At 41.1% G+C, this 10,695-nt stretch overlaps 1 pseudogene; it reads left to right on the top strand.

The window, feature by feature from the left end:
• Positions 1 to 7,088: 7,088 nt before the first annotated feature.
• LOC112407483 (nitric oxide synthase-interacting protein pseudogene) overlaps positions 7,089 to 10,695 on the top strand; it is a 20,756-nt pseudogene continuing 17,149 nt past the window's right edge.

Genomic DNA, 10,695 nt, shown 5'->3' with positions numbered 1-10,695 from the left:
AATTAAGAAAGCCATCTTAGAAATATTACACTGAATTTATTTTTTTGGCGGTACATGGGCCTCTCACTGTTGCGGCCTCTCACTGTTGCGGCCTCTCCCGTTGCAGAGCACAGGCTCTGGACACGCAGGCTCAGCGGCCATGGCTCACGGGCCCAGCCGCTCCGCGGCACGTGGGATCTTCCCGGACCGGGGCACGAACCCGTGTCCCCTGCATCGGCAGGCGGACTCTCAACCACTGCGCCACCAGGGAAGCCCTCAATTTATTTTTTTAAACCTTATAGGAATCCTAAGACATCTCTAGTTCCAACTTCATCATTTCAGAGATAAAGAAGCCAAGAATTCATCCCACTTCCTTCAAGAAGGATCCAATCCTCAAGAGTTAAAGGATTTGATCAGTATCCAACAGTTAGGCATGCCCTTCATCATCCAGGCCTCCTTCAACCACTCCCCACTTGGAGAAGAAAAAAAGCAAGGATGGGACGTACAGTTAAGAAGATACTGCGATAATCCAGTGCTTCGATTAGGAGGTGGCCATAGAGGAGCCAGGACAAACAGGGAAGCTGTAGCTGAACTCTGTTGGGCCAGTGATTAGCTCTAGAGACCAAGGTCAAGAAAAACACCTTATGACGCTCACAGAGCTGTCTGGGGCCATGAAGCGTCACTTCAACCTTTTCTCCAAAACAAAAGAAAGACAAGAGCGAGGCTCTCCTACAATTCTCTGGTATGGTGAAGACACCACCATGTTTACTAGCCCTTGCTGGTGAGCAGCGTGGAACAGCTGCCATATGAAATCCAGACACCTATCATGTCAAACATAATCACTACCCTGATTCTAGGTAAGTTTCAGAGGAAAATTGATTTCAATTGAGAAAACACTCTCTGAAGGCCAAGCACCTCAAAGGTGTGTCAGGAGCCGAGCATACAAAAACTTAATCTCTGTTTGAAAGTGGCTCACTAGCAGTAGTGAAAATGAGAAAAGTAAACAGTTGGTTTTAACACAACGCACTTAGTGCTGCAACAGAGCAAAGCACCAAATAGAGCAAAGCAAAGAACCAAAGAGCATCTCAGATCTAATTCAACTTTTGGACTCAATCTACCTTTTAGCCCCTAAACCCAACCTGCTGAAGAAGGCTGAGGTCCAGGAAACACCTCATGGGCACATGGTGCCTGAACTATGGGAAAAGAGGATGATTTATAAAAGTGAACTGTGAGGTGGGCAGTGTTGTGAGGTGGACACTATACTGATTATTGTTACTTCTTCCAGTTCTCAGATTTGGGAATTTAGCGTACCCTTCTGTCCTCCCAAGTTTGGAATCACTGGAGAAATAAGACACAGGAGATGGGCAGATGCAGATCACAATGGCATCCATATTATTGATAAAGCTGATTAAACAAGGTGACTTTGTATTTGTGACCGAAGTTGGCTTCCTACTGGAAAGCCTATTCACTTCCTACAGGAAGAAAGGAATGAAGGTGTGAAGGGAAACTGGGAGTGATCCTTCCATATTCTCCCTGCTGGAGCATAAAGGCACGGTGCATGCTCCAAAAGTGTCTGTTGAGTGAATGGAATGTGTGTAAACATTTTGTCTGTTGAGCTTTCTGAGAAGCAAGGATGGCCGTATTTTCTAGAGAACAGCTGCTCTGGTAGTGCAGGTATTGTTGCCATTCCTTGCTGGGAGGAATCAAAGGCAAGATGTTGTTCTGTAGGAGCTGCCATCAGTCAGAGAAAAGCACTACGTTTCTGCCTACTAATTAGTGGTCCTATTTCAAATGACCAGCTGTCTTGGTCTCGCTTCTCTGTGGCAGTGTCAGGAGTTTGGAGCTCAAAGTGTCTCTCTCAGTTTTCTTCTGTGCTGTAACTTTATAACTGTCTCCATCTCTTTTCTCCTCTTCCTTTTTTCCTCCTCTTCTCCTTTCTTTCTTTCCTTATTTCTATATATCTCTCAGGCCACTGTTTTCTTTGCCTGTTCAATGTGCCAGACGTGGGCTATAATTTGCATAACCATAGGTTTGACACGACCCTCCCCATCGTTCCACATACCATGTGACTTGAAAGAAAATTATGATGCCTTTTAGTGCAGAACTAATGCCATTGTTTTATCCAATGAGATTTTCCTCAGCACAAAATCCCTCAGGCCTTAGGAGAAGATGCTCATTCTCCATCTCCTTTTACCTAAGTATTCAAATGTATAGCGCTCTACATGGGATAAGACATCCTCTCCAATTTCTTCATGGCAATCACCTTGTGCTCTGAAGCATGCGATTCAGTTACCCATATGATTATCTTGGCCCGCATGGCTACAACTGTTATTAATGATCATAAAATTACCTACTTCTCTGATATAAATTCGGTCACAGTTATGCAGTTGCGATCACACATCAACCAAGTACATTAAAATATATTTTCCCAGCTTCTAGGGAATAAACGTCCCCTAACAAAATTTGCATTCCATTTAAGACAAATTTCAAAAAAAAAAAAAAAAGAAAGAGAAAAATAACACTTGTGAAATGGAAATGACTGAACAGCCTAGCTATTACCCAAATTAGGAAAATGCTTCAAAGAGGAAATAAGGTGACTCTAAATAAATGATATATTTATTTTCTGTACTGTGTATTTGATCTAGGTCTCTATTTGAGGTGATACGTGTGTGTTACTTTTAAGATACTTTTCTGAACTAGCCATGGATCTTTGCATTAACAGGTAGGAACAGTGCCTTGAGGCAGAGGTCACAAGACACATCACAATTAAGCCAGCACAGCAAGGACTGAATCTTGCCTACTGGTGTCATAGTGAAATTGCCTGTGAGGAGCCTGTGAAGTCTTTAAACCTCAGAAAAGGAAGCTTCCTACTGAAATCTCTTAAAAATCAATGCTACTTTGTACTCATTCTCCATGACGTTCTGGAACTGCACGAGACAGTGATATCACATACATTTTAAATTTTAGAAATCAAACTTTTAGTCATTTCATTTTTCAGTATACATTTCTGAAAGATAACGACTTTTTTTTCCTTTTTTTTTAACATGACCACAATATCATTATCACACAGAATAAAATTAACAAAAATGTGTTAATATCAAATATCTTGTAAAATATTTAAATTTCTAATTGTGTTAAATATCAATTCTTGCTTAATGTTTGATTGAAACAGGATCCAAAAACGATCTAGTCACTAATATGATTTTTCAATCTCTTCATATTTTAAACCAACTGAATAGAGATTTAATTTACCATACCATTTACTCATTGCAAATGTACGTTGATGACTTTAGCAACTTTACATTGTCTCTTTTAATCTATAGGTTTCCCCTCCATCTCTGTTTCCTTTTATTTGTTGTAGAAACTGGGTCATTTGTTCCACAGATTCCCAGATTTTATCTTATTGAGCTCATCTCCCTGTATAGTTTTATATGTTTCTCTGTTTTTCATTGTTAGTTTTTAATTTTTTATAAATTTAGTTTTATAAATTTTATTAAAATAACTTTTATAGTTTTTAGGAAATTCATTATTTACCATAAATTGATAGTTGGCATCATTGGTATGAAGTACTACCTTTAGCTACAATATTCATAGACGGTGGTGCGTATTTCATCCAGATGCATCCTCTTGTGATGCCAGCAGTGGGTGATGAATGCCTGCCTCTATTAATCCATTAGTGGTTGCAAAATGGTAATATTCTAAATCTATCATTTCTCCTTCACTTATCAGCTGAAAAACTGTCATAAAAAAAGTACTATTCCCCAACTCATTATTTAGTTACCCACTGGTACAGTTTATACAGGAAAGCCAGGATAAAATGCTTGATTTATTTTATTTAACAGTTTTCGAAGTAATGAGTTAGCTTCCAAGCACTGTCCAATAGTGAACAGTATTTTTTATTGATGTAATTTGTAGATTTTAAAATACTTGAAATGTTTTAATCCTTTGAGTTTATCGTCATCGTTTCTCAAATTGCCCTACCACCCGGCCAGTGGTATCCTCTTCGTATTAGTTCCTGAGTCCTTATGATCCAACCTGCAATAAGATATTCCTTATCCAAACCTGGAACTGGCCGTGAGAATCTCGACATTCTTCAAGTTCAATTCCTTGTGCACATGTACGTATGCTCTATTTGACCCCCTTCGCCTGGGTAACCACTGTGTCCCTGAATGTCAACATTATTCCCTTCCTCCCCGGCACATTTCATAAGCTTTCATCTTTTGAATAGAATACAACAGGTGTTATCTCCAAGGTTAGGCTGAGAGTTCTTTATTAATTCATTCAAAGTGCAGCAGTCAGAGGTTGATCAGACACTCAAACTATGAGTGATATAAAATAAGGGACTTCTAAAAAACTATATGTTATGCTATTATGGAACCAGGTGGAGATGTCTATGCAAGGCTGTCACCTCTGAGGCTGCTTTGGGGTTGAAGTCACGTCAGGCTAACCAGCTCACAATGACAAACCAGATCCCACGAGGACCACCTGGTATTTGCATCCATATTCAGAGCCTCTCACGTCAGTGATGCGGACGATATTCAGGAGAGCCTAATGCCCTTCATGACAGATCCTCACACATGGACCAGGACACTGAGAAGCTAGAGAGACATATGCAGCAAACCGACAAGGTGCAGGCTTGGGCGATGCCCCACACTAACAAGAGGTGGGCCAGCAGATCAGTAACAAGTGCATGAGCTTCCACAGTTCCTGGTGTCTTACACCAACCTTCAGAGCACAAAACATGGCTGCTGCTTTATTTCCACTTCCCAAAGAGTGAAAAAATTTTTCTTGTGACCAACCTTAATCTAGGAGAGGACAGGGAAGGGAATTGTGGAAAAGGTCACTTCAGCTTAACTAATTTCAGAGTACATACCTGCTAGAATTTACCCCTTATCAACTAGGCATCCACACATCCACTTTTAATCATACTTAACTTCCAAATAAACAAAAGAGAAAAATCATGCTTTCCCTAACTTTTTCCAACTGTCCCTCATAAAACTAAAAACATGCTATTACTTTCCCCAAAGAGGATACAAGGCTCTTTATTCATCTTTGAGAACGCTCATTCTTCCTCTGGGTGTGATACACCCCCTACTCACCTTTGATATGTTGTAACTAAATAGTGAGGTATAAAGTTGATACTACTAACATGTGTTATGTTAGGTGGTATAGATATGAGAGGGGAGGAAAAAAGAATTGAGTTGGTTAATATAGAAAATATATTCATATCAGAACAAGAAAGATATACTCATTTCTGTAACCTGTCGCATGGTTAAATATGGTTTTTAGAATCACCTTCTTAACTACTCATTCCATATTTCCTTTGTCCTCAGCAACCACCTCAGCCCCTTGTGATTCTGTGCTTGGTAGGCTGACCCAAACCTTTGTTCCTGAAGGGTTTGGGCCATTAGCAGTCTTGCCTATATTGGGTTGTAGTAATTTTTCATTGACTTGTATAAGAGGATACGAGAAAATGGTACATTATCATGGGCTCAGTGCCAGTCTCCGCTGTTGGCAGGTTGAACACTCAGACAGGCAACAGTCAGATCCCCTCTGATGAACGAAAGTCTACATTACTGAGTTCATGTATAACCTTCTATCCTGGCCACTTCATTCATGAATCCATTAGGTAAGAGCAGAGGTAACTGGGGAGACTGAATGACTGATGTCCATAGCAGAGGTTATCTTCTCCACCCAATCACATCCTCCTCTGCTGAAGTTGCTCTTTCATGAGCATTTACATAACACACAAATATCTTCACAAGTGCTGCAAATTTGGAAAGATGTATCAGCATAAAGTTTACCCAGTGTTCCTTGTTACCAATTTCCAATTGTGTTTCTTCTAAATCTCTGACTACCTGACCAAATCATACTTCACAGGAATGACCGTAGGTCCACCCCTCAGGCCATGTCTCCTTCCAGGCAAAAGCCGGGTGGCACTGCTTGAAGTTATGCCCAATGAAACAGTTTTGTTTCACCCCTGTCCTTTTTTCTTCTTGAGTCAATTGATCACAGGAAAATCCCCTGGAGACAATAAGTGAGGGAGGGAGGAGGGAATAGAGCAAAAGTATGAGACATGGACATCCCGACTACTTGACTCACGCAGCATATATGCGCCTGCAGGATCTGCTTAAGCCCAATTATATATACATATACATATATAGAAATATATCTTCCATTTTATGATAAAGTGCTGATCTGTATGCCCAGATTATACATGGTGATCAGACAGTATCCATTTAATGATGGGCATCTTAGATCACATGAAAATTCGGTGGTCCATGACCAAGTGTTCAGTCTTTCCCAGGGCCCAATAGCAAGCCAGAAGTAGTCTCTCAAAATGATTATCTTTACCTGCAGAGAAAAGCATAATGATGTTCCAAAATCTTGAGGGTCTGCAATGTGACTTACCTGTGAAAGCCTTCCAAAGGCGTCCCTATGTGACACTTCAAGGATTATATATCCAGGAGGAAGGACAGTTCACATTGCCCGCTGGACCTATTACAGACTTTTCTTTCTCTTTCTTGTCTGAAACCAATTGAAAACTGGTAGCTTTTCAGCTTACTCTGTACATGGTTGTAGTAGCATACCGCAACGAGACATATGTTTCCTCCAGAATACAAAGAGGCCCATCAATTGCTACGGATATTTCTTAGTGGTAGGAAGCACCAGATGCAGCAACTTGCCCTTCAGTTTGAAAAGGATATCCCGACAGCCTCAGATCAAAGGAACTTCATTGAGATATGTGGTAGACAAAATAACATCTTCCCCAAGATATCCACGTCCTAATGCTCCAAACCTGTGAATATGTTCACATGTCAAAAAGGACTGCAAGGGGCTTCCCTGGTGGCGCAGTGGTTGAGAGTCCGCCTGCCGATGCAGGGGACACGAGTTTGTGCTCTGGTCCGGGAGGATCCCACATGCCGCGGATACCCCAAAAAAAAAAAAAAAAAAAAAAAGGACTGCAAGTGTGATTAAAGTAAGGACCTTGATATAATTACACAGTATTATCCTCATGGATCCAATATAATCACAAGGGTTCTTATAAGAGGGAGACAGAGGGTTCAAGTCAGAGATGATGTGACAATGAAAGCAAAGATCAGAGAGAGATGGAGGCAGACGGCTTATTTAAAGATGCTGTACTGTGGGTGTTGACGCTGGAGAAAGGGGACAGTAACTACACACAACCTTCTGAAGCTGAAAAAGGCGAAGAAACAGATGCTCCACCAGAGTATTCAAAAGGAACACAGTCCTCACAGCACCTGTAATCAAGGTGCACTGACTTCCAGCACAGTGAGATAATAAACCTGTTTTGGTTTTAGCCCCCTAAGTTTGTGGCAATGTATTACAATGGCAATGTGAAACTAATATTAGGTGACAATGAATTTGTGGTGGGGGGGGTTATTTTCCACCTCCTAAATGTCGAAATCAAATAACTAGAGATTTTGTTTCTTCCTGCTCATCAGATCCACGTATCAGGATATAATCAATGTAAAGGAAGAGTGTGATGCCTGATGGACTGGAACTGAGGCAAGTCCTGGTCGCCTAGATTATGACAGGATTTGAGAGTTGATAGAGCCCTGAGTTAAAACAGTAAAGGTGTATTGCTGACCCTTCCAGCTGAAAGAAGACTACTCCTAATGGTCTTTACTAATGGGTATGGGTGAAACAGCATTTGCCAGATAAAGAGCTGCATACCAGATGACATGGGATGTATCCACTTGCCTAGCAATGAAACCACATCTGGACCAACAGGTGCAATTGGGCTCATCATCTAATCAAGTTTACAATAGTCTCCTGTCACTCTTCAAGATCCATCTGTTTTCATCACAGGCCAGAAAGGTTAATTGAACAGAGTTGTATTATAACAAGGACCTACTGTATAGCACAGGGAACCATACTCAACATTTTATAATAACCTATAAGGGAAAAGAATCTGAAAAAGAATATATATATGTATAACTGAATCACTGTGCTGTACACCTCAAACTAACGCAACATGGTAAATCAACTATACTTCAATTCAAAAACAAAAAGTTGTATTAGGAATCACCACTCCTGCATCTCTTAAGCCCTTGTTGATGACAATATTCTGCAATTCCCTTAGGAATGTGGTATTGTTACTATTATTAAACTATTCTGGTAGGGAGAGGGAATTTTAATGGCCTCCACTTGCCCTTTGCTACCTGTATTAGTTTTCCAATGCTGCATAACAAATGACCACAAATTTATTGGCTTAAAACACCACTCATTTATTAGCTTGCAGTTCCATAGGTCAGAAGTCTGGCACAAGATGGGTGGCTTCTCTGCTCAGGCTGAAATCAATGTGTTGACATGCATTCTCGTGTCAAGTTCAAGATCCTCTTTCAAGCTCGTTCCTATTACTGGCAGGAATTCAGAGACTCTCCACCAAAGAACTCTTTAAAAATACCTCTCCTCACAACTGTTTTTATCGCAGCCTTGGTGAAGGAATTGTCTTCTGGACCGTCTCGGGGAACATGGCTGGGGGGTGGATAAGCAGATCTTACTGGAGAAATGTACTCCAGCATTCAGCTCTCCCTAAGCTTCTGGATTTCATCCTCTACAATATACCAGGAAGTTCTGGCATTTCTACTTGATTTCATTTTCAGTTTGGCATTTCAACTTCATAGGAGATTTGGGGGTACAGCTTTCAAACAACCAAGCTGACTTTTAAAGAGACTCCCAGTGGCTCAAAGTAACATACTGAATCCAGAATTACCATTTAGTAAGCCATCCAAACCCAACAGTTTATTCCTTCCACTCTCCCCCAATATCCTTAGGATCCATTCCTAATTTTCCCCCAGGTTACTTTCAGTATAAAGCAGCAAAGCCTTACCATTCTTCTTTATACTGCACATCCTCATAGGTCATCCTGTGTGCCTTATCCTCTCAGGCACTGTCTGGACTTGCATTTGGTTATAGGTCTAGAAGCAATGGAAGGTTTATGTGCTGGGATTGAGAAGGAACAGTAGTCCCCGGCAAGGAAGATATCTTCGAGGCCCATTTCAGGTTCTTCAGCCAAGGGGGTGCTAACCTCCTCTGCCAGGAAGAGAAGACAGACGCCTGCTTCTGCTGGTAAAAGCGGCTCAGTAAAACTTACGGGTCCAATAACCCCAGATTTATTGGAATCTGCACATATGAATCCAGGTTCCAGGATACCATTCCTTCCAAACAAATGCCTTAACTTTAACATAAGAGACTCGGTGACACTGGTAATTCAACTGTGCTGTAATTCAGCCTGACACAGGTTTAGACCTTGGATTTAACACTCAGAAATCTCAGCCATGAGGCTACAGGAGATAAGGGTTTTCTTCGCGGTGGTCTTAGAGCTTCCTGGTTTCTTCCCAGACATTGAAATGCAAATTTAAAAGCCCTGAGCTCATAATTTTCTTCCCCTAAGTTCTCTACCACACTTAAAAGCAACCAGCTAACCCCATTATAGTCCTTAACTTTCACTAAAGTTATTCCATGCCAGATTCCTGGTCACTCAAAGGCTTGCTTCTACAGGCACCGGATTATCACATGCTGTCCGATGAACAAGGTGAATTAGCAGAGGAACAATAACACGTGTAAGCTACCCCAGCTCACGCACCACTGACCTTCAGAGCAGACATGGCTGCTGCTTCACTTCTGCCTCCCCAAACTCATGTCAATTTCTCCCGTCCCTAACCTGGAACCATATGAAGAAGAAAATTCGTGGAAATTCAGTTCCCCCTTGGCCAAGATGACAAAACCACTACTTAAAGCCCCTTCCTGTGCCAGCCAGTGAGCTACATCTTGAAGATGAAAAGCTGAATGCCCCATTAGCTCTGGAGGACATGATTCTGTGTAAAATGTGGTTGACAGACATTAAAAAAAAAAAAATAGAAGATACATTCTAATACGATGTAGTCTGTGGGAGCATAAAGAAAAAACACTAGCACCTTCTCCCTCACCCAATCTAACACAAAATGAATCAACGAGAGTATTCACTGATTCACTGAACCCAAAGAACTCTAGGCTACTTTCCAGGTTTTGGAATGTTGTCTTCTGAAGATTCTCCTTTTGCAATATTTTTTCCACCTGTTTTTCTTGGGTTCCCATTGCTGCCCCCTTGTAATTAACTTCTATTATCAATACTTTATTTATGGACAGTTACGTGTCCACCTGACCACTTTGCTGTCCTCAGTCTCCCACTGTGATCCATCTGACATATCTCAGCAGATTGTTTTACTTTCATCTTGTCATCTTTCTGCTCAAAATCCATTAATAACCTACTCTCCAATCCCCATTCCCCATCTCCAGGAAAATGTCCTCACTCCATGTAGGACCCTTTCCAACTTTTGTTTCATAACTAAGCTGTATTAAAAAATCATCGCTTTGATAGGTGGTAAAGAGGCAGATTTAGCTAAGAGTAGCAAGGACTACACAAAGACAGAATTTTGGCTCTGCAGGAAGAGTCTGACTAGCTCCGTGAGTCAAACAGTGCATATGTCAGATTTTGCAGTTGTTGATCATACCGCAAGTGATCAAGTGCACTGTATAAGTTGAAGCAGGTCAGAGTTTGTGTCCATAGAATTTCACTAATACAAAGAGTGAAGGAAGCAAAACAGCTCTAAAAAGGCAAAGTCCAAAGTTCAGGAGGTCAGATTGTCAAAGATAATTGCACTGAAGTGCAGACACTGAGCTAAAGCCTAGTTTTTCTCCTCTACACTT

The sequence above is a fragment of the Neophocaena asiaeorientalis genome, unplaced genomic scaffold, assembly GCF_003031525.2.
Source record: "Neophocaena asiaeorientalis asiaeorientalis breed wild unplaced genomic scaffold, Neophocaena_asiaeorientalis_V1.1 scaffold133, whole genome shotgun sequence".
NCBI lineage: Eukaryota > Metazoa > Chordata > Mammalia > Artiodactyla > Phocoenidae > Neophocaena > Neophocaena asiaeorientalis.
Note: the sequence above shows the minus strand (reverse complement) of the source record. Positions and strands in the feature narration are given on the sequence as shown.